This window comes from Passer domesticus, chromosome 9 (assembly GCF_036417665.1).
Source record: "Passer domesticus isolate bPasDom1 chromosome 9, bPasDom1.hap1, whole genome shotgun sequence".
NCBI lineage: Eukaryota > Metazoa > Chordata > Aves > Passeriformes > Passeridae > Passer > Passer domesticus.
In genome coordinates this window covers 29,938,337-29,962,863 of record NC_087482.1, presented here as the reverse complement: position 1 = coordinate 29,962,863, position 24,527 = coordinate 29,938,337, and the positions used below count along the sequence as shown (strand labels likewise).

At 45.9% G+C, this 24,527-nt stretch overlaps 1 protein-coding gene across 5 annotated transcripts in view; it reads left to right on the top strand.

Moving 5' to 3' along the window:
- RAD54L2 (RAD54 like 2) overlaps window positions 1-24,527 on the top strand; it is a 74,267-nt gene that overhangs the window by 606 nt on the left and 49,134 nt on the right. For 3 of the 5 annotated variants that reach the window (XM_064432339.1, XM_064432336.1, XM_064432333.1), the window contains exon 2: window positions 3-105. The gene's annotated coding sequence lies outside the window, so the exon portion shown is untranslated. Of the gene's footprint in view, window positions 1-2; window positions 106-5,203; window positions 5,357-18,433; window positions 18,543-24,527 lie in introns of those variants that run through there. The other 2 variants (XM_064432335.1, XM_064432334.1) reach the window with 2 other exon arrangements.

Sequence of the window (24,527 nt, the reverse complement as noted above, 5' to 3'; positions counted from 1 at the left end):
AGGAGGTTGCCTTGTCTCCTCGGAGTGTTGTAGAAGCTGGTTGTGCCCCTAATGAGGACCAGCCAAGAGCTGCCTGCTGTGAATTTGCTAATGGGCCATCACAAGCTAGTTAAGTGATGCATTTACATGTGCTGGAGCTGTGGGTTTAACTTTGTCCCCCTCTCTGGGAGGTGTGAGCACTGTGGGTGTCTGGGGGTTCACTGCTGGCCTCGCAGACATCACTGTTGGAGTGGGTGATCAAGCAGGGTGAGCCTGGTTTTAGCCAGCACCCTGCTCTGGGGATTGCCAGGAGCAGCTGTGTGACCTTTTCTAACAAGGTGCTGCCTTGTATTCGTTTGTAAACTTGTTACTTTTCATTCTTTAAGTATAAAACTGCCTCTTCTATGAGCAAAACACCCTGTCCGGATCTTCTTCCTCCTGTTATACCATCACATCTTTGCTATTTTCTTTACTTTCCTAAACCATAAACCCTTCCAGCTTCTGGAAGAAGTGGTGCCTTGTTTCACCTTCCTGCACCCAGTGTTTGGAAATGGAGCATTGAAGGCTGAAGAGTGTGTCAAGTGAGCAGTGCTGTGCTGAGTTATGCACTGACATTACAGCGTTTGGGTACTGAAACCCTCCCCAGGGCAGCTCACCAGAGGGTTAAGAAACAGAAGTGCCAGCTTTCCAAGCAGAGCGATCTTGCTTTGTGGAGACACGGAATCCCTTCTGGCCTGGGCTGGTGCAGAGCAGGCAGGGGAAGTGCTCACGTTGTTCGTGTGGCGGGGTTTGCCTCCAGCTGGCCCATGACGAAGCTCCCCGCACTCCTGCCCGGCCTGGCTGGCTCTCAGCCCCTTCTAGCGGGGAAGAAGGAGGCTGCAGGCTGTGTGGGAGTGCGGGTGGAATGCAGCCATCATGACGGTGATCAATGCCCGTGAGGCTGGAGCACCACAAACCGAGCAGGCTGCTCTGAGCTGTGGCTCCCTCGTGACCAAGTTCTTCAGCACAAAGCTCAAGGATACGTGGCGATATTAGAAATTGAGTGACCTTCTCTTTCTGATTTTCCCCTTTTCCCACATGACTGCTTGAGCCCTTTTCTCAGGATGAAGGCAGCTTGGCAGCACCGTTGGGTTTCCCGTGCTGTAGCTGGGATGGGCTCCCTGTGAGGGACTGGCTGGAGTGTCCCCCTTTCCTTCACCATGGAACAGTGCAGCAGCAAGCAAAGGGAGCAGGGAATTGCAGCTGGAACAAGCACCAAATGGAGAAATGGGGAATATCAGAGACTTGTGAAGGCAGGAGGACAAGGGGGCAACTCAGATGTGGTTAACGGTGAATGGTGGTGTGATGCAGAGCACTGTGTGACAGCCCTGGCCACAGAAGGTCTTCAGGGAGCACGAGTGGTGTCACCACGGCACACTGATGTCTGTGTCTCTTCAGTGGCACTTGACATAACAGGTTAGACCCCACATTTGAAAGAGAAGGATCTAAGAGAAGGATCTTCCTCCACCAGTAGGAGGAATTGTCACTAGAGAAGAAATTGCTGTGATATATGGCCCCATCAAACCAAACACACTTGTGCGAAGGGTGAGGTTTGATTTATAAATTGCTTTGTATAGGGTGTCATATGCTGACTTGTATCTGCTTGGGCTATAGAGTGAAATTCAGACCTGCTCATCTCATTGAGTGTCTAGACAGCACCTTCATAAAATGTGCTGTTTCTAAGCTTTCTGTCACAGGCTTTCAGTTCCCAGAAATCCTGGTCAAATCTTAGGATGAAGGAATCCAGAGGTATTCTAGTGTCAGGGTGCTGAAGGCAAAGCAGAGTTACCCTTATGTAAATGGAATATGTATTTTTCTCTTGCTCTAGAGGGAGCCTTCAGAGAGTCTTGTCCTCTGGCTGAGTAGCTCAGGAGATGCTTCTCTAACTTCCATGGAAAGCTGTTGTGAGGGCATTTTAGCTCCCTACATGTTTTGTAGGTTACACGTTTCAGAGCATTTAATCTGTGAAGTCCTTTTCAAATCTTCCCTTTTACCTCTTTTATAGCTCCTGTTGTGGGGAAGAAGGCCCAGAGTATCCAGAACAGTACTGACCTCCCAGTCAGGACACTGAGCATCAGTGAACCAGAGTTACTTGATTGGCACTTTTATCTGGGCACAAAACTCAGGACTGAAGTCAGCATGCATTGAGATCAAACCTGATGCTCTGATCAGAAAAGTCATGGAAGGTACCACTTTGAAAGTGCCTTTTCCAAGTGGAATGAAACTTCATAAATTGTGCTCTGCTGGACAAGAAGAACACAGCCAAGTGCAGAAGTGCTCATGGTTATAAGAGAATCAATTAGGGCATGGTGATGAATAATGCATGTGCAGCTTAGGAGAGATGGATGACATCGGTTTTATTTTTGTACTGTTAATTGAGAGTGATTCTAGGACAGAAAAAAGCACAAAGGGAAGATGGGGAGATTCTGGTCATAGTGTAAGAAGCTGGAGGCTCATCAACAATGCTTCCTGTCCATTAAGCTGTAAAAAAACTCAGGAAGAGGAATTGTACTTATGTCCTCTACAGCTCCCAATCCATGTAACTGATACTGCCCAAGAACCCCATTCAGACTGTAAATGATATGAGCATTTAAAGAGTCAGAAGTTGAAGCTCTTGCTTTGAAATCTGATGGCCTTTCCTGTATTAAGACAATGTCGGCCTTGCTCTTTTGGGATCCAATTGTAGGGCATCAATCAGTCTGCTTTATTTATCCCTAGAAGTGTGGCTGTGCTGTTCCTTGGATATGTGCAGGGATCTCCAAAGGAGACCCAGTGCACTGGGGAATTATAGAAAGCCAGGGACTTAGGTGGGGAATGTTCTGTAGCTTACAGTCACATATTCCACCCCCACATACTGATCTGCAGGTCAAAATCAACTGTGCCCGTGCACAGGTTGGGTTTAAAAAGCTAAGTGTCAGCTCTGAGACTGAAATAGAGCCTGGCAAAGCAGGAGAAGTGCTCCATTGCTCTTTGCTTTGGTGCTTCCCAACACCCAGCTACAGGAATTTCCCAATGCTTGGGTGCCTGCCCAGCTCAGAGCAAAATCTGCTGCAGGTGCCCTGTCGTATTCAGCTGAGGCACAGGACATGAGGGAAGGGCAGAGGTCACATGTTTGGTGAGCAACCAGCCACTGACCTGAGGAGCAGTGCTGGTTGTTTGTAGAGCACTTCTGTTGATGGCTGATGTGTGAAAGGCTGCAAAAGCACTTGGGGGGTTGTGTAGGTGGCTGCTCCACTGAAGTTATGGGGCAACCACTGATCCCACCTGGAAGATTTCTGACCATTTCTTTATTTGCTTATTCTGGGAGGAGTCATTGCTACAAGCTAATCCTCCACCAGAGATGTTAAAGGACAGTTGGTACCTGCTTAAGGAGCCAGACCTGTTGTGTGTGGTGGGACTTGAGAGTATTTCCTTGAGAAACAACACCTGAATTTGCCACCCCAGCTCTCTCTGGACGGTGCAACTCCAGCCTCAGTGCTGCAAACCAGCAGTCATAACCCCCACTTGCTGCTTGGACTGAGTGTTTTTGGTCGTGGCGTCAGCGGGTGTCCTGAGGCTGCAGCACGAGCTGCCTGCTGGGGCAGTGTGGGGGACCTGGAGCTGTGTGGAGAGATGAGCCCTGCAGTGGGACTGTGCACAGCCAGCCCAAGGTGCCACCAGACAACACGGCTGTCCCACTGGGAAGATTTGTTGGCTGTGAAAGAGAGCTGCTGTACATCTACAGAAACCAAGAATAACCTTCTAGGCTTTCTGTTTTCTTTCAGAAATAAGGAGGAGGTGCTTAGCTGCTGGAGTGCTCAGAGGACTGGCCTGTGAAGCAGCCACCCTTAGCTGGGCTGTGCTTGTCCTTGTTGCTGTAGGACAAATGCCTGAAGCATAACTCACCAAAAGCCCCTAAGAACTCCTTGCTGCTCTGCTGGGGGCATTCTGCCTGCTTTAACTTGGACTTGTTCTGTTGCTTCTGAGGTCTCTGCCACCACCCCTCTCTCTGAAGGTCTCCCTGTGTGACAGGCTGAGGCAGGGAAGGAAAATCTGGACTTTCATATCAGGTTTAACAGCAGAAGGTCCCATAGAGGATTTGGACGTGTCTCGATGGGGAGGAGGGTCAAGGTTTACTGTGCCTTTACTTTGTGCCTTTGCCAAGTACTCTGGGGCACACTGTTTGTGAGATAGCTCTGTCGTGCTGTGGCCTTTTTATTTTGGATCAGCTCTGGCTTCCCTGAAACCCAGGAGGCCCCTGAAGTACTCACAGCTGAGTTACACTGATGATGCTCAGGTTGCCAGTACATACCCAGGCCCAGACACCAGACTCCCACTTGTATTTTTCTTACTCTGGGTATTCGAGCATGGAGGAACCAGACAGGCACTTTCTCTGCTGGACTTGTGCTTTTTCTTCCCTATAGCAGATGAAAACACAGAACTCAGGCTGTGCAGGCTGAGCAGCTCGGGGTGGTGTCAGCAGTGTCCTGGCAGTGACAGAGGCCACGGGCACACTGGGCTCTCAGTCTGTGGGACCACAGCCAGCCCATGGAGATGGGCAAGGAGCTCACCTTCTCCTCAGCACTCATATCTGAAATGCTGCCTCTGCTTTTGGATACCCCTGGTATGTGAGACTTTGGATTTTAAAGAACCCTGAGGTGGATGCAGAAAGGTTGGGGTTTAGCAGGCTGGGGGAAGTGGGAATGTTGAGCTGGAGAAGGGTTTGGGTGAGCAGGTGTGGAGGCAGCAGAGCCAGGCTCGTGGCAGAGCAGGGAACAGCAGTGGTGAATGTAAATGGGTCCCGTATCACTGGGTAGGAGAGTGAGAGTTTTCTCCTGCGAAGAGCCTGGAGCAGGGGCTCGGAGCGTGGTGGGTTTCCGTGCATGTGGAGGGCTCTAACCCTGACCAAGGCCCCGAGCTAAGCCCCTTTTTGTCCCTGCCCCTGAGGCTACTTAGCCTTAATGACCACGGGTCCCTGTGCTAATTAGCAGCTTTCCGCGGGCGGTGGGGGGTTGCCCCTTGCAGTCGCTCTCCTCACAGCCCATGGCAGCGGCAGCAGCAGCCCGGACCCCCCATCCCGCCCCAATCCCGCCCCAATCCCGCCCCATCCCGCTCCAGCCCCGGGACCCCTGGGGCCGGGGGGAACCTTTCTGCGCCCTGCGGAACCTTCGCGGCGGAGGCGCCTGTTGCTGCCCGGGGGACGAGGCGGGCGCTGCGACGGGGGGCGGCCCCGAGCGGCGGCGGAGCCCGAGGAGCGGCGGAGGCGGGAGGAGGCGGCGGCGCGGCCGCAGCTCCCGGAGCTCCCGGGGCCGCCGCAGCTCCCGGGGCCGCCGGGCCGCAGCCCCCGCCCGCCGCCCAGGTGAGAGCGCAGCGCTGCGGGGCCGCCGCCACAATGGGAGCGGGCCGGGCAGGGCACGCCGGCGAAGGCCCGCCCGCCCCGCCGGGGGTGTGCGCGGGTGGGCGCCGAGCGGGGGCGGCGGGGGAGCGGCTCCCGCGGGCCGAGGGGCCGGGAGCGGTGCGGGGGTGGGAGGGCGGAGGGGCGGCGCTGCCGGGCCGCCCGGGGGGCGGGTCCCGGTGCGGGGCGCGGAGCCGGGGGCTGCGGGGCTGGGCCCGGGGCTGCGGGGCTGAGGCGGCACCCGGCACCGGCAGCGGGGCGGCCGGCGCGGCCGAGCCTCGGGGCCCCAGCGGGGTTGGGACTGAGGGGCAGCCGCGGGTGCGCACGCCCCCCGCGAGGTGCCGCGGCTCCGTGCTCAGGCGGAAGGGCCTGCGGTGCCCCGCGGTGCCCGGCACGGCGCTTGTCACGCCCGGCCGAGCAGCGGGGATCGGTGGGACTGGTAAACGTGACTGTGGGACTGGGAAAGGGACATGCAAAGTCGTAATTTATTGTCTGCGTGAGGCTTGTTTGTGAGCTGTGGAAGGGGAAGGCTCGGGGCTGCTGATCCTGTTACCTCTCCTGTCCGGATCCTGTCTCCAGCTTTTTGACTTGCTCCCTCCGAGGAATGGGATTTGTGCGTTTCTGTGCTCGCATTTGAGAGGTGCTTGCAAACTCCATTGAAATCCCATCCTGTCTCTTAGTCGACTGGTTCTTTGAAAAGTTTACTACATCCCTCCAGTCTGTGCAGGTGGGGGAATTTTGATTTAAAAAACCAAAAAGAAAAACCCCAAACCTAAAACACTAAACAGGAAAAACCCAAACAGTAAAAGGAAGTAACGGTTATTTTTTTTTCCTTTTTTTCTAAAAATGCTAATAAGATGGTTACATTTGCTTGTCTTTGTAACTGTTAACATTGGGTATCCTTTGTATGGTTATGCAAGCATCCTACTTGGTGAATAATCACTCAGCCTATAGGAAATCACTGCAGAAGCTTCTGTGTTGCTTTGAGATGTTCTGCTGCCTGGTTGAAGGTGGTAGCTCCCTTTCCTGACTTAGAGTAATGGGCCTTGTGAGTGGTCTCTGTGTGCTTCAGTGCAGAGTCAATTAATTTAGAATAAACAGCCTTTGTTTAAGTAGCTCTGCTCTAGGGGCAGCAGCACCCAGCAGAAGAATAAAACCAAAACAGTCTGCTCAGACCCTGCAGGTGCTCCTGCTGGGAGCTGCCATGGTTGTGGTTTGCTAAGTGAGGCTTCTTTTCCCAGCTGTGGAGCTGTACACCCTGAATATACTGAGAGAACAGCACAGCTTCTTACCCTGTGCCTTTACAGCATCAGAATGTAGGGGTGTTCCCTGAGGGTAGGTGCTGAATGTGACATTTTCAAGAAGTATACAGTTGGTACTTTAAGGAAGAGCTGTTGTAGATGTGTGACGTTTTCTGCCTCAGAGTAAATACCACCTTCTCCCAAAAAAACTCTGAACGTTTAGGCACTAGGTTCCACTTGTTCTGCACTCAGTGGTAACTTCTGCACCTCTAAAATCTCTTGGAATTCCAGATTTGATACTCAAGGCTATTGCAGATCCTGGCTGGGAACCTGTGCTCTTGTGAGGAGGTGAACCAAGCAGCATGGGTTCTGTGTCCTCTTGATGGTGGTGGCATTTTAGTGACGATGTGAAAGGTATAGCCTGGCATAGTAAATCTGTAACAGGACATTGTGGTGTTCTCTGGGATCCAGGTTGACTTTGTGGAATAATTCTGACTGGAAAGGGCCTCAAGAGGTGTCAAGTCCAACCTGGTGCTCAAAGTGGGATGTACACCAAGGTCAGACCAGGACTTTGTTCATTCAGTTTGAATGACAAACTAAGGTTTGTCCGTGTCTGTGTCCTTGCTGTGGTGCTTGACTGTCCTCAGCAGGAAAGACCTTTTCTCTAGGTCAGGTCCCACCTGCAGCACTGCAGTTTGTGTCTGATGTCCTGCTGTGTGCCCCTGTGCACAGAGCCCCTGTGGGCCCAGCAGATCTGCTGTCAGCTCCCCAAAGCCTTCTCTTCTCCAGTCTGGGTCTCCCACAGCCTCTCCTCACACAGCTGTGTCCCTCTGAGCACCTTGGTGGCTCTCCAGGTTGATCAGTGCCTGGCAGGTACTGGGGGTGCTGTTTGCAGTGGCTCTGAAAAGTGCCAGGGAGCCGTGGTGTCCTGGGCCAGGGTGGCAGTGCTGCTGCTGGTACAGCCCGGTGCTGTCACCATGTGTTGCATTTCCAGTGTGCAGGGATGTGTTTGTGCCACTGGTGTCTCTCGGCTGCTGCCACACAGCTGTGCAGAGAGCCTCATTCATGTGCACACAGACGTGTGTGGGTGCACACACGTGTCACCTCACACCCCCTGCAGCACTGAGCAGTAGCTGTTCCAGCCTTCTCCACATATTCCAGTTGTCACTGGTGTCACTCTTGGCTCCCTGGCTCCCTTTCTTGAGTCTTCTGCTCAGAAGGAGCTCAGGTATCCTGAGTTCCCAGCTCTGCCTGTTGCTTTGCCTTCACTTTGTTTCAGGATTTTGTCCTTGGAAACCCTTCTTTGAGATGTATCCAGTCGCTGTGCTAGGATGGGAGTGGCAAGCTTTTCCCATGGGGATGGGGTTGAATCCCACGTGGTCAAATCCAGAATGTAACAGTGCAGGAAGTGTGCTGGCAAATATGGTGGTTCCTGGGGTCACTTGAATGAAACAGTTGGGTACAAAGTTTTAAAGAATGCTGTTAGTTACCATGCAACAATGTAATTTCTCTGGACTTGTTTCCATCTGGTGCCTAGGAGTTTTTGGGAGACAGTACCCTGTGGGATAATACTCTGCTAACAAAGTCTCTTATTTTAAACCTAATTCCAGAATTTAGGTTCTGCAAAGATTAAGTATTGTTTACTATTCCTGGATCCTTGGTACACATATAGTTTTGAGACATGTTTTCTGCTCACACAATATAATTTCTGCATTATATTTACCTAATTGTTAATTACAGCTGAACTAGTTTCAGAGAATGCTCATCTCAAGACAAGTATTTGTTGTGTTTAAGCAATATTTTAGCTGTACAAAAATAATTTATAGAGAGCCCTGCCACCCAAATCAGTGTTTATTCAGTACTTTTGCCAGCACAGATTGCGTAGAATCTGATATTTAGGTAATTTCAAACAATGAATGAAAATTTTATTTCTTGTTGATTTTAAAAACCTCACATTTAATTTTTAGGGCTTTATGCTTATTAATAAACAATCTTAAAGAGGAAGGGGAATGATGAAACAGTAAGTGACTATTTGTTGCTTGAGAAAGGGACAGAATTAGCTGATGAAATCAAGTGTCATTATATACTGGGAGAAGAAAGAAGGTGGAATTACAGGAACTAGCTTCTTGCTGGTATGAGATGGTAAAATTTGTTGAATAGGCAACTTTGGAATCTGGTTGAGTTTCTGAGAATGTGGTGGTATTGTTTTGTTGTTTGGGTTTTTTTTAAGTCATCATGTTTTAAAACCAGCTTGCTGGTGGCATGACATTCTAAATAATAGTGAGTTATTGATCAGTATTTTGTATGTGATAACCAGCAAATGCCAACTGCACATTTGCTGACAAAATTGGTATACCTGAAGTTGAAACAAGTTTTGAGGGGGAATAAAAAGGTGAAAAAGTATATATTGCTTTCATTCATGCACATGTAAAACTGCATAAGAATATCAATAAGATTTGTTACTTTGAAAAATATCTCAAGGTATAGAAAATAACCTTTCAGAAATTCTTAAAGGTCAGGTGCACCATTGACTCAATTTATGCCTGATGTGGAGTAGCAGAATTTCTGTGCAGTCCTGTGAGCACGGCTGATTCAGTGCTCTTGCAATCTCAGAGCAGCTGCAGTAATTGAAATGTTGCTCTTACTCAGTGGTAATGCTGGAGTTGGGGTCAGTCTGACACCTCCCAAAATCTTGTGGCATTTCAAAGGTATCTGTGACTCACTTGAATTGTTACATCCATCACTTAGACCTCATAGCAGCATTTTCATTGTGCTCTAAAACCTGCAAGTAGGAGCAGTGATTGGAAGCCCTGTGGGGTGGCCTGTCAGCTTGTCCCAAAGCTGCTGTTCTGAGAGTGTGCCTGCGAGTTGAAATGCACAAAGAAAGAAGGGAAGAATCCAAGTTTGGTGTTAGTGACAGTCAGTTATTCAAGCATCGGGAAAGATGTAAAGGTGGTAGGCACTTGTCTGGAGGAAGTATTGATCCTGTGCTGGGGAAAAGTGCTGAATAACTTCATGACTGAAGATCTCATTCAAAGATGCAGAAATCTTTAGGGGAAGATTTTTAGCCTTTAGCCAGTCCTTTCAAAACCAGGCTGAAGAAATCTGTTAGATGCAATCAGTGCAGGTTGTGGTATAAACAAGAGTGCAGCATTCAGACCATACAAACTGTGCCCTCTACTACTGCCCTAGATCCTAAGAGGAATTTCTGAGCTGCAAAGTGCAGTTACCATTTGCTTCTTGGGTACCTATTTGAAGCAGAGGAGAGTTGATGAGATTAACTAGCTTCTTGCTGGTATGACTTAAATTACTCTCTCCTCCTTCTCTGCACGTGCACACACAATGGTACTGGTAGGAGTAGCCAAGAATTAAGCATATTAGCAAAATTTCTGCCACTGTAACTGTTTCTATGCTTGTGGATGGCAGATAAGGAGAAAACCAAAGGTGGAAAAGCTCAACATGCCCTCGTGCTTTCCTGGGTTGCAAATACATTGAAACTTACACTGAACCAGGAGGACTTTGGTCAGGTCAAGTGCAAAACAACATGCTTTATAAGAGAGGCACTGAACTTACAAAAGCAATTAAAGGGGTTTTGTAGTGATTTGGCAGAAAACTTTACTCTGGTGTTCTCTGTGGCAAACCAGCTTGATCTAATTACCAAAGAAGTGGAGATATACAAGGGCAGAATTGACCAACAGAAATGCAGAACCTGGCTGGTCGGGTACAAGGAGTTTGTAGGGCAGCCACAGGATGGGAAGGAATTGAAGCATGGTGGAAGTAACATAATTTTGACTTGTACTATCTTCTCTTCACAGTGAAAGTTTTTTATCTAAAATTCTTGTGAAGAGAACTTTTCCTGCCCAACAGAACTAGGGAAGTGACATTTTAGAGACCTAGTAATTCAGCAAAGATTTTCTCCAGTTTCTCAAGACTTATCCAGAACATCAGCATCAGTGAAGTGTGGGTTATTATATTTGGAGCTGTTGAATCCAGAATAAATAGGTTGTTAAAATGTATTGATCTTATGTGAATTGCTCTAGCTGTTTGTTGCTGATGCAACAACATCCAACCAAACCCCAAACCAAGCAAAATCCGTGGACCTGTCAGGGCCTGGGAGTGGATAGTGGAGCACAGGTGCTCTGACTGCCTGCTGAGTCAACATGGAAAACGGAATGTTGCTCCAAAAGGAATTGATTGAGGAGGGCTGCTGGTGGGATTTACTCAAAATTAGTGAAGCAAAAGAGACTGTTACGTGGCTGGGGAGTAGCAGTGCTCTGAAAGATCAAAAAATTCTAATTAAATCTCTTGTATCAAGCACATACTTACAAATGGGATTTGTGTGGTAATTGTATTCCCATGACTGCTTCAGTCAGTGAGGGTGTTGTTGAAAAGTGAATCTGGTTCAACAGATACAGTTTCATGTATGATCTATGAGTCAACAACTGGATTAAAAACAGTGGATGTGGAAAATAGAATATGAATGGAGGATTTTTTCAGGGATTTATAGTAGGTCCAGAGCTTTGTAGTATTTTTGTCAGTGGCCTGGAAGAAAACATGAAATTAGAGCTATTCAAATGTGTGGATTATGTAAAGGTTGTGCCTGAGTGGTGAAGCATGAAGAAGGAGCAGCAGCTGTACAGTGTCCTCTGAATTGTTTGGGTAACTGGGTTTAATATGGCCAAATGTTTTTATAGAGCTGAGGCACGTTATGCATGTTATGGGAAAGACTGGAGGCTGTGGGTTTAGAATACAGAATTGTGCTTCCAGAAACCAGTGACCTTGGAAAGGATGGCAGGAGAAGAGCAGATATATGGCAGCAAGTCCTCAGAGCTTAAAATAAGCTAATTAATTTTTAAATACCAACGTACATTCATAATAACAGGAAATACTGAATGAGGACAGAGAGGTGAAGTCAGTTGCAGAGTATTTTGACAAGGTTTAATGTTGGTGTTTTTAAAGAGATGTTCAAAGACAAGAAAGATGTAGTGTTCAATGTTATTTCAGGGATTAAACTGCTCATTATAGAACTTTTTCTTGAGCTGCTCAATCGGTTTAGCTTATCACAAGGTATTTAAAAGTTTCTCAATTTTCTTTGGGCAGAATGGGCTGTGTACCAAAGGGCTCTTTAATTTACTGGAAAAAGATACAGTAGCAGCCAGTGCCTGGAAGTTAAAAAGATTATTTCAAATTAGGAAAGAGGCACAGATTGTTAACAGTGAATGTGATCAACCACTGAAGACATTAGGAAGATGTTTGTAAGTATTAAGGAAAATTAGGATGTCTCCATCTCCAGAAGTCATCAAGTCAGGATGGAGTTTAATTTGGAAAATGTGGGTGAGGAAATGCACTGTAAATGTGTGAGTGTACCTGCCACCCTGCAAGTGCAGGAGCATTGGCACTTGGTAAACAGATCTCACCCAGGGTTCAGACTCTTCCTGCACGTGCCAGAGTCTGCCAGAGGATCTGGTGGTGGTAGTTATTCTCTTACAGCACTCCTTTAAATCTATTAAATGTACATTTTCTCTTGAGGGAATAACTGGTGTTAGTGACAGTGTACCATGTACTTAAATGAAATCAAATATTTGTGATCTCTTTTTTTGGGAAGCACTGTCATTTTTGGTGACGTGGAGAGGAAGGGGCTGTATGTGGAAAGAGAGGGGTGGCTGTTTTATTTCCTGAAGAGGTTGGAATATCTTCCCAGTGTTTTTCCTCAAAAAAATCTCATAATGTGCTCTGAAAATGTTTACTCCAGTAGTAGGTAGTCTTTACATTCTGTAGAAATTGTGTTTTCATTGGGTAGAGAAATTGCATGTGCTCTTGCTGGCAGAGGTGTGGATGCCTAAGGCTGCTGTGCCTGGTGTGTCTCTGGTAGTGTGAAATCAGTGTGTCCCTTGTCCACCAGAGGAATGGTTTCTGCTGTGTTCTGTCTGCCAAAGCACTGAAGGACGTGGAGAGGAAAAATCCATGGGTCCTCTCCTGGCTTGGCCATTAGGGAGATTATTGGTTGTCTGTGGATTCTCTGTGGACATTTGGTTTGGGATGTTTCCCTAAACCTTTCTGGAAGCACAATGGAAGCAGGTCTGGCTGTGACAGCAGCTTGTGCCTGGTAGGCACCTTTCCAGAGATGCTGATCCTTTCCCCATCACAGGACAGTGCGTGCCCAGTCATGTGTCAGAGCAAGGGCCGTGGGAAATGCAGGAGCTGGATGCTCTGCTCGTGCCAGATTGTCCTGGCTGGCCCTCCCCAGCACCCCCTCATCTTCAGCAGGAAATGTGTGCCCACACCACCAGCCCTTGTGCAGAAGGGATGTTCCAGCAAGCATCAGATGCAATCTGTCTGTTCAGGACATCTGGGTTTGGGGAAGGGTCAGCACAGTAAGAAATGGCTTCTTTTATCACTGAAAGAGGTTGTCCTTCTGACCTTGGAGCATCTTCCAGTCAAGTGTTATGTTTTCTCCTGTAAGACTTATTTTATTATTTTGGCAAGATCTTGTATTCTTTTTTTTTTTTTTTGCACTCCTCGGTTGGCCTGCGCAGGAAGACTTAGAGGTAAATCCTTCTGTTGAGGGACATTGTTTATTTTTCAATTTCCTTGCAGCTTGGAGGGGGTGTGTCTCCTCTGCATTTCTTGCTCTCCTTTCTGTTATCTTGTCTGACCCATTTTGCTGACAAAGAGAAGGAAGGCAGTGAAGAGAGACAGAAGTGGTTATAAGTAAACAATTTCTTTACCTTCCCTCCCTCCCCACAATGATCTGCTGCCTTCTCTTTGCAGTTGCTTTATGGCAGAGAAGATTGAAGGTGAACAGAGTTAATTGTCAGGGAGTCTAAGAGTATAAGATTTTGGGGATTGGAGGAGATTGTAGAACTTGGGAGATAAGGATTTCAGGTTTTTTATTTCATTTGGTCTTGATGTGCTGGAACTTCTCCTGTATCCTGTATCAGACAGGTGTCTTTTTAATGGTTGCTGAGGAGACCTGTCACTTCTCACTTTTATCTCTGCTTGGCTGTGACATTATTTAGTATAAGCTATAGAATGTGAAAAAGTTTACTTGTGGCCTGGGTCAGAAAATTGAGACCAACAGCAACTGTCTCTGGAGTGACAACTGCATTCCTGTAAGAAGAAAGGATGAGAGAAAACTTTGAGGGCCTCATAGCAAGGGTGTTTATGTCTCCCTGAACAGTTTGGGTGAAGTTCAAGTGTTGAGTGAAAGAAACACAAAGCAAGCACAGGGAATGTGCATGAGAGGCCACGTAAACTGTATGTATTTATGGCCAGATCCCCACAGTGGCTCTTGGCTGCACTTTTGGGAAAGGTTCTAGGACAGCCCAGGAATATCTACTTATCCCAGACATATTTAGACACAACAAGAAAATGTGGAAAGGCAAAAGGCTAAAGAAAGTGATTCTCTTATTCAAGTACTAAAAATGAGCCCTTGATCTCAGAGGGGGTTCATCGTGGCCAAAGTAAATTCCTCTCATGAGGTTCAAGAAATTACCCATTTGTTCTCGTGGTACAGATTGCATCAGTTCCCTTTGTCACCCCACAGAGGTGTTCCTTTAGCAAGTCCCCCTGAGTGCATTTAGGAGGGGACCTGTCCTGACCCAGAGAAATTTCTGTCAGTGCGGGTTACCAGTGTCTCAAGCTTGGGACATCTTATCTGTTCCCTAAAACAGCTTTATCCTGCCTTTTCTGGTGCCCATGTGTAATTGGAAGGACCTGTTTACAGAGACTCTCACTAAAGATGCTACGTGCTAAGGATTTACATGAGGAGATCTATTTTCCTTTGAGCTTTGGGCACTTGAAGAGTATTTGCTGTGGGGAGAGATGTGCACAGCAAGGGTGTCTGACTGCATGAGATACTTATGATACTTCTGTGCTTTCAGTGGCAATTGCATTGGTTTTATCAATTGAAGGAGTCCAGCAAAATGAAGTTCAGAACCAGTTTGCACAAACCACATAGTGATGCCTTGACTATTCAAAGAAAGAGACAGTTGAGAAGATTATCTCGCCTTGGCTACATGCAGCATCCTTTGGGCTGCAGTTTTGAAAGCAAGAAAGCTTTATCACAAGGACCATCTCACTTTCTCAAATAGAAATGCTGTCTGTCCCCTGCACTGGAGCAGTGTCTGGCTGCTTAGAGCATGGCCTTGGTGACAGTGACTCCAGCTTGCTCAGCCCATACTCGGGGCTGCATGTTTTCACCCTTACACTGTTTTTTTTTCCCTTTGTGCCTGCAAAACAGTTAGTGCAGCTTTGTGGTAGATCACATCTGGGACCTGAATTTTGCTTCCAGGTAGGTTTTCAGCTGAATCAGGTTGCTGTCCAGCCCCACAGAGGGGTTGTGCTGGCACGGTGTGGGAGCAGTGTGTGAGTTGGGAAAAGAGCAGCTGCTGCAGAAAATGTGTCCGAGGCCTGGGAGGCTGCAGTCAGCAAGAGGGAAAATGGGTAATTTAATCAAGGCCAAATGTTTATTACCCTTCTGGTGCCTGTGAAATCTGAAAACTCTCTGTCAGTGTCAAGGCACGTGTCTGTCTCTCTAATTGGTGGGTTTAGCATCGAGGTTTAGTTACCAGCTTCTGTTTAGTGTGCTCTTTTATTCAATCTTTGCATTTATTATATGCATCACTCTCTGATGGAAGCAAAAGAATAGCATTCCCAGTGTAATGTAACTTCCCAGAGGTTTGATTACTCTTGCAGCATTGCTACTTAACACTTGTGTGAACAGGCAGCTGGCAGTGGCTTCTCCTTTCCCAAATTAGTGCAAAACTGTATATTCCTTCCTCAAAACAAGTGCCTGGGCTATGGAATGCACCTCAGCAACCAAACACAAGCTTCCGGGCACAGGAAGGCAGGAAAATCAGCCTGCTTTTATAGGGGATGTTGGGGTGGAAGAGATAGCAGGGACAAAGAATATTTTCTTAAATTGAGAAGTTGTAGGAGTGGTGACATCAGTTGGATTTTAAGTTCCTTGTCTATAGGTGTCAAGGAATTCAGGGAACAGGACCAAGAAATAAACCTTACAAGACCAGTGCCTTTTTGTGCTTAGCTATGAAGTGTAACACTGGCTCTAAAGAGGGAGCAATAGTTGCCTTGAAAACTGGGTGTCAGGGTGATTGTTGCATGAATAGAGAAGATTTGGAATTGAAGGAGTGCATTTGAGATCAGATATTTGGGGGAAAGCTGTTACCCCAGAAGATTATTTTTTTCTTGATTTTTCCTTCAGTTTTGCTATGTGGTCCTCATCTCTGGAGAAGACTTTCCTCAGGAAGCTGGGTTTTTTTGGTGGGGGGAAACTATTAATTCCGGACAATGCATAATAAGATTCACCCTAGCTAGCATTTTTAAGTTTCTGTCAACTGTAGCTTCACATCCAATGAATGTGAGTAGTTCAGATCTGTGATCTGAATTTGTTTATTTTATAGTGACAGTAGTCAACTGCTTGAGAGAAGTAAGACCCAGATAATGAGTAGAGAACACTGGAGAAGTGGGTGATCTGCTTAGTCATACAGACTCTGTAGAAAAATGTATTTTTTTTCCTCCCTTACAAAAAATTGTTTAGAGGTGCCTTTTCCTCCCTCCTGTACTTACCACAGCACTCACAAAAAGCAGGAGAGGTGATCTTATATTTCAATTAAATCAATACTTCTGGTCAGTGAAATGCTTATTTTAACAGAATGAGATATTCTGTTTCTTTGTGAATGTCTATGCCTTTATTGTGATGAGAAAGTCTTTAACTTTTGTCATCTGCCTCCTTCATTCCTAGCAAGGGGACAACAATGAATGAAGTGGATTGAGATTTTACTGCATTGCCAGTAAATCTCCTTTGGAAGTGCAATGTAATTAGTTTTATCTGTTAAAGGATGCTGTTAACTGTACCCAAAATCTCCCATCAAGATAAGAGCTGTAGTTACAAAAATTTCTTATTTCAGCCCAAATCAATAATAATCAAGAATTTAATATCTTTATCAGTTACTTGGATGAGGGGATCTGGGGCACCCTCAGGAAGTTTGCAGGTGACACCAGGAGCAGGAGCATTGACCTGCTGGAGGGCAGGAAGGCCACAACAACCCCCTGCAGACAGAGGGTCTGGAAAGGTGCCTGGCAGGGAGGGACCTGGGGCACTGCTCAGCAGTGGCTGAACATGAGCCCAGGTGGCCAAGGAGGGCAGTGGCACCTGGCTTGTACCAGCACTGCTGTGACCAGCAGGACGAGGGCAGTGACTGTCCCCTGTGCTGGGCACTGGTGAGGCATCTCAAATCCTGGGCTGAGTTTTGGGCTCCTCACAACAAGAAAAACATTGAGATGCTGGAGCCTCTCCAGACAAGGGAACGGAGCTGGGGAAGGGTCTGGAGCACAAGGCAGATGAGGAGCAGCGAGGGAGCAGAGGGGGCTCAGCCTGGAGAAAAGCAGGCTCAGGAGTGACCTTATTGCCTGTGCAGCTCCCTGAGAGGAGGTTGTAGCCAGGTTGGTTTCTTCTCTCAAGGAACAAGCAACAGGATAAGAGAAAATGGTCTCGGGTTGTGCCAGGGAGGTTTAGATTGGATATTAGGAAAGATTTCTTAATTGGAAGGGTTGTCAAGCATCAGAACAGGCTGCTGAGGTCACCAGCCCTGGGGGGATTTAAAAGATGCGTCAGTGTGGCACCTGGAGACACAGCTTAGTGCTGAACTTGACACTGCTGGGTTAGTGGTTGGGCTCTGTGATCTTAGAGCTCTTTTCCAACTCAAACAGTTCTATGGTTCAAGACTAATAATTCAATAATCTAACTAGTAATTGAAAAGGAGGGGAGGTAAATAGTGATGAGGCAAGACATTCCATTCCTGTTGTATTTGGGGAGGTAACAGCATCTGAGATAGGGATGGTGCCTTCTTATGACACATCCCTTCACTTGGGATGGTAACAAGTCAAGAGGACATGAGAAGACCTGGCTTTCCTGCTGTTCCCTCTGTTCTTGCTCACTGGGCACAGCTGCCAGTCAGGCAGAATTTGCAAACTCTAAATGAGCTTTGATAGAAGAAGTGGTCATTTGGGGAAAGCACTTGACTGAGTCTTGCTTTTAACTTGGAGAGAAAGAATACACAGAAGGTTGTGGGCTTTGCATCACAGCCGAATGATTTGTCATTCTGCTTCTGAATCTTGGAAATGCAACATTTTGGATTCTGTGTGGGTATGAATATACAGTATTTTGTGTTTGGTAAGAACAAGTACTGCAAAAGACATTGCTAGCATTTACAAAAGTTAAGTCAATTTATACACTTGGGAGGTAGTGACATTTTTACTCTAAAAGAGCTGTGTTTGGTAGCCAGCAGCTACTTCTCTGGATGATTGTTTGGTGTTTGTCATATGGTGTTTTACAGTAATTTGTTAATATGTCCCTCTTCAGTTGCTCCTTCCTGGCTTAACAGGGTGTATGCTTGTGCTGGTTGGTAGCTAATATCCTGTTTAGCATGAACTGGGACAGGACAGTTGGATATGTTTACCAAAAGGGTATGGTGTCCCTCAGGATATATTATCTTCCTGCTAATATTTGTGTATCTCCTTAGCCCAGCTTGCATTGTGCTGCTTTTAAAGCTCTTCTGGAAGTAAACTCCAGTATTTAGAATCGTATACTCACAGTTTTATAAGCTAAACATACAATATGCATGTCATGAGACTCATAGCTCTGTTTCTTTTGTGAAATAATATTTATTATCTCCATTGGGGTGATTTTTGTGTGTATCCAAACGATCCCCTCAGCAGTGTGTTGGGATATTTGTGCTCTGTGGGGAGAGACAGTAAACTGCATTATTTTCCCTTTCAGGCCTGTCCAAACCATTGGGAAGTTTTCAGCCAGCAAAGCACAACCAAAGTGGTGCTTCCATTACTAAGGACAGAACCACAGGAGGCTCTTCCATCCAGTTGCTTTCCATGTGAGCTGCCTATAGTGTCAGTGTTATTAAGGCAGATGTTTTTGTGCAGGATAGATAAGGATCACTGTGTTTTATTTTGACCTGTTTAGTGGGAAAGGCAAAAATCAAGAAATTTTGGTTACTTTGTTCTCAAAACTAGCAAAAAAGTGGCAGTTAAACATTAAGTTTTTTCACCACTGTGCAATGTTGCAGGGAGGGAATGACTGAAAGAAGTTTCTGACAGTTTTTAATCCTTTAATTGATTTTTAATCTATGTTGGAATCCAGTAAAAATTAGTTTAATATCTGATTGCTTGGCAGCAAATTGGGTCTGTCATATGCTAATTGTCATATCACATGAGTTCAAAACTGTTTATTTCCATTTCCTCCTACTTCAGGGTGATTTTTTGGTTTTCCTCTTGTTTTTGCTCATGTTCAAGTTTCTTTGGTAAACTGTAGATGGCATAAGTAATACTTCCTCATCCCTGGTGTAAATATCACTGCTGGAGGTGGGGTAGGGAATAAAGAGGAATAAACTTTTGTGGAATAGTCCTTTTTCTATAACTACATAAACCAGAACCTCAGATTTTAAGTTCAGTTTTGAAGAGGGAGAAGGATGAGGCATCAAAACCAAGCTCCCAGACCTGTGTGATTCTTTGTGCTGAAATGCAGACCTGTGACCCAAGGCAGAGTTAAGTTGTGTTGACTTTGTGGTCTGGTGATGCCAGAGTGTGATGTGCCTGGTGTCTGTCTCACAGGGACAGTGGGCTGCCCTGGGCTGCTGCTGCTGGGAAAGCTCATTTCCTGAGCAGGACACAGCTGAAGGCAGTGAATCATTCCCTGTAAGGAAATGCGCTTCTCTGGGAGGCAAAGAGAGAAGAGTGTGTGGATGGGGTGGTACTGAGAAAATAGGATAAAATTAGACCTTTTAACATTTGGAAAACTTGCAGTTTTCCTCATCCTGGAAGATGAAAACATTGTTTATGAGCTATCCCAGTCTGTTTCTGAGGGATACCCTTCAAGGAGGTGAGCCATAATGTTAACATATCTCAATGACCAAAGCCACAGCTTGTCTTCAAAGAGTGACAGTGGCTGATCTTTCCTTGTGAGGGGAATAACTCTGTGCCTTTTCACTCCTGTTCTACTGCTTCTGTTTATGTAATTTAGTCTTGATTTATTACATAACTTCTCTGGCACCTATGCATGACAAGAGCTTAAATTCCAGAGGGACCTTCCAGTTATCTCAATCTTTCCTGCTTGGGAATTGGCTCACATCTTGACACAGTTTGGGTGTTCGCAAAGAGAAGGCTTGGCACACCTCTCCCATGAGCTGACTTTTCAAACTTATCTTTTGGAATTTGAGAATGGTTGTCATTAATGCAAGGTAGGCAAGACTTTGCCAAATTAATCTGCTGTATAATACATATTGAATGTAATTTGGAATCCTGACACAATATGCCCTATTATTGAGTTTTCCCCACCATTTGAAATATTTTCTTAGGGTTTTTTACTCCTTACATGGGTCTTGGTTGTTTTTTCTATAGCTGTAGCAGCATGGGCAAAACATGCAAAAACATATTCAGAAGTGGCTTTTATATTGAAATGTTGTTTGCTTTGAAAGAAACAGCGATCAGGGAATGAGAGTTTCCTTCAGCAGGATATGCAGTTGCCATTTATATGGAATTTGCCAAAGCTAAAACATCAATGGAGATTCTGAGAAGAGAAATTTTTTGTTATTTTGTGATGGTGTTACTCCAGATGTCAGTAATTACTGGAAGCAAAAGTGACCACATGCTTCTTACTTCAGGTAGCTTGAACTTTTATGCAGTAACAAACAAATTGCTCTTCTATGCTGGTTCACTGGTGAGGACATTTGGAGTATTTGAAAGGAGAGGGTTAACTTATAGGAAGTCAATTTCTGCTTTAATATGATTAAACAAAATTGCCCTTAGAAGCAATGCATCAGTGATGATGCAAATAATTATATACCTATCTATATATACAAACATAAATACAAACACAAAAACATTTGCCCATTTCTGCTGGCTGTGTCCAGAGGTGAAGAACCTCACAAGTCTGTGGGGAAGGGAGTGCTGGCATCTTATGGAGAGTTCAGTTTTCCTTTGAGTCACAACACGTTGCCATGGCCGGCAGTAGGGTGTTCCCACATCCCTGCCGAGGGGCAGGAGAGAAGGAGCCTGTGGTGCTGCCACAGCAGGTGATGGATGCTCAGGTTGTGTAAGGAGCTGCAGATGCTGCCATTGACTCACGCTGGCTCTTTTTGTTCGGATCGCAGTGGGAGCCAGGCCTTATGTAATGTTCATTGTCACATTCTCAGTGCTAGCACTGTCGTGTCAGCAGAGGGGAAGGATTAGCTCTCTCTTTTCTTTCTTTATGGGTTGATTTTATGGGGTTTTTTCTTGTGCTGTTTTGGTTTTTTTTTTTTTCATTTTTCCCACCCTTTCTTGCAGCAGCTTTTGTTGTTGATGTTGTCAGGGAACAACCAGTTTCAGGCTGGTTTTAGTTTTGTGGTGCCTTTTAGCAGGGAGATTGTTAGCCCGGAGAGAATAAAAGAGCAGGTCCTGCAACTCTCTCAAAACTGATATATGGATGTGTTTCTAAAAACAGTATTATTTTTTTGCTCTCAGTTCCTGTTCCCCACAAATCACAGTGGGCTCCTTAATACTCACATGCAGTGTGGGTGAAGACTAGATCCATTGTTCAATATTTATGTGGAGTGGGGAGAAGCACACTTGGCTTCCTTGGAAAGGTGCTCCAGGACAAGCAGATGCTCCCCAATCTATGATTTCACAGGCTGCTTCTTCTTCCTTCAGTTTAGTATTCCTGTGGAGAACACATCAGTTAGAGGGGATCAATGCTACTTAGTTTGTTTGTGATTAAAACAAGATAAAATGAAGGAGGAGAATTGTTTTCTTCCTTCCCAGCCAGCAGTGTGTGGCCACCAGTTAGCTGTGAGTCACAGCAAAGAAACTGCATAGCTGGAGCCTCAACAGTCTCAGGCTGCAAAGGAAGAAGGGATTTAAATCACGAAGTAATCAATTAAGGATGGCTTTAAATGCAACTTGGGGGGAATAAGTTCCTTTTGATTTTTCAGTAAACACTTTTTGCTTTGGTTAAAGCATATAGGGGTCTGTTGGACTACTATAGTAAAACTGTTGGCTCCTTTTTGAAAAAATACTTATCCTTTTAGGTGATTCCCCTGACACCATTTTTTACATGATAATTTAATAGAGGTTTTAATATGTTGCATAACGTAAATTAGAGAAACTCTAGTGTTTGTTCAAAACCACCGATCTCAGGTTTATTTCTTACTAGATTTTGAAGTGGAACAGAGAACTATTAATTGTTGTTTTGCAATAACATTGCAAGTTACTGCTTGCAAACTGTTACAAGACTTTTTGTCATAGAGAAGCTTAAGCTCATAGTTCCTTTACTCATGCAGTTGTGTGCTTTATAGTAATGTTCTGCTAGATACTGAAGGCTACCTATGAGGTACCAAAATGGTGCTAGTAGTGGTCTAACACACAGATGAGATTTGCCCTGAAGAACCAGCAGTTACCTTCATACACATCCTGTTTGGAGTGTTTGTGTGTAAGCTGACTGTATTAAGAGGAATCTTATGGCCCCAACCAACCATTCTACTATTTTGCTGCCAAACAAAAAAGAAAAACATAAAAGGAAATTATTATTGCCATAAAACATGACTGTGTAACAGACAGTGAAGAGCGTTATGCAGTACAGGCTTAGAAATATCTGTTTTTATTAAACTGTCTGTGCAAATCCTCTTGTGATTTGCCAGGGTGCTTGATCCTGTTTCTATGGCCTGGCACCACAATGGCCAGTGTGAAGTCTTGGTTACAAAACAGGCTTTAAGGGACAAATCTTGATGAGTCCCAGATATTGGGCTTGGCTGGAGGTTGGAGAGGTGATGGAATCCTCTTTACTCTTCAGCACTGGAGCAGCATTAGTGTTAAACCTGTCCTTTCTGAAGGGATTTGTATGGGGTGGTTGTGTACTCAGGAATGAGTGTGTCCTGTGCCTGAACCACTTGTGTTGTAGTGGGCAAAGAGCTTCTGTAAAGTCACTTTGGCTTTTCTGTAGGTGGAGGGGAACCCTGCTCCTTTTTCTTAAGTGAGGAAGGACTCTGTTCTGCCTTGTCCTGCATCCTTGCTTTTTACTCAATGTTATCTGTAACAGTTAATTAAATAATGGTTTGGTATTTACAGTGCTAGTGGATCCTCTGATGAAAGTGCTGTACAGAAATGCCCTGAGTCCCCACATCCCCTGATGGTTGCTGTTTCATGTAACAGGTTGGCTCCTGGCATACACAACCCTGCTGTGAGCAGCTATCGTGTAGAAGGGGAAAAGTTGCTTTCACATTTCTCTCTCAACTTTATATGTGAGAAGTGATTTTAAAACTTTGCAGAGTGAAAGAAAAACGTGAGGACAACAGAAATGTGTCCAAATTCTCAAGGTTTCCTCACCTAGAAATGGGTCTCCTTTCTGTGCAGGCTTGAGGAGGAGGCAGTCATCAGCACGTGGCATTTAATTACTATCTGAAGTCTTCTATCTTAAAAAAGCAAAGCCCAAAAAACTTCAGAACTATTTTTATCTTTGTTGAAAGACGGGACATAATACATGAGAGAGGCTGTCTTGGATGTTAATTTGATGTGCAGTTGATTGCAGGGTTTAACTTCTGGGTAGGATAAACATGACAGCTCTTTTTTCCTCCCTGAGTAAGCAAGAGGAATTTTTCCAAGTGTTTCCCCCTAAGATTCCAGCCCGGTTTCTCAGCAGCCTCACCACTGTTGAGGCACTGTGCTGGAAGGCTCATGTCTGCTGTAGGGGTGCTGCAGAGGGTTTGGTTGGGATTTCTTGGAGCTGTAACCCCCGTGAGGCTCCCGATCCCGTGCGGGGCAGGGAAGGGCCCGGGGCAGGTAATCAGTTTATCTTCGCAAAGCGCCCTTCCTGCAGCGATTAAACACTCAGCTCAGTGCCTGCGTGTGCAAAGGCAGGAGATGGGGCAGGTTGGAATAACTCAGCCATAAAACAGTAGCGGCAGCCACAATCCGGCCCTGTTGTGTAATTCCCCTTGGTGGGAGGCTCCGAAGTGGGTCAGATCGGTGTGAGAAACGAGGGCAGGCTGTGCACCGCGTACCTGCTGCACCAGGCAGGGCGGGAGCCCCCGGGACCCAGCCCGAGGGAGGGAGGGAGGGACAGAGACAAACGGCAGCGCGACAGGGCACGGAGGAGTTGCCCACCTTTGTTTCACCCAGCTCTGCAAGATTTAGTTAAGTTTTTTCGAAAGCTTCTGTTTGACTCTCCTGCGTATGGCCGGGGCTGCCGGGGGGTGTCAGGAGTTGGCTTGTACAGAACGTGTACTTACTGCTAAACAAAAATAAAGCTTCGATTCGAGCCCTTTTGTGCTCCAGTCTGAGGGAGAGCTGCTCTTCACTTGGTTGGATTTTACCTATTAAGACACAGGGACCCATATCCTTGCCTTTAAAACAATTTTCAGGGAATGTTTTGTGGTTTGATTTGGGTTTTTTATATTTTAAGGTTCTGGGACAAATGATGGGACATGAGAGGATGACACACAGGAGGATACTGATGGGAGAAACTGCATCGTGTCATTCTTTGACCTAGAGCATTTAGTGGCATTACAGCACTTCTGCTTTTGCTGTTTGTGGAGGAGAGCTCATTCCTGCCAGTGTTTGTGTTTCTTTGGTTGGTTGGTTCTATGTAAAATCAAAAATAAGCCACTGTTTTGAAATACACATAGACTTTGGCACAACATTTGTTAGGAAAATCTTCTGATAATAGATGGCTTTGTGTATGCAGCCCTTGACTGAAGTCACCAGACATCAGAAAACAAGAGATGCTGCTGGAGGTAATTGTGTTGCAGCAGCCTGACTGCAACTGAGCTTGTACCTGCAGACCACAGAAGCTGAATTAATATCTTTGGCTTGTGTAAACTGGCACAGTT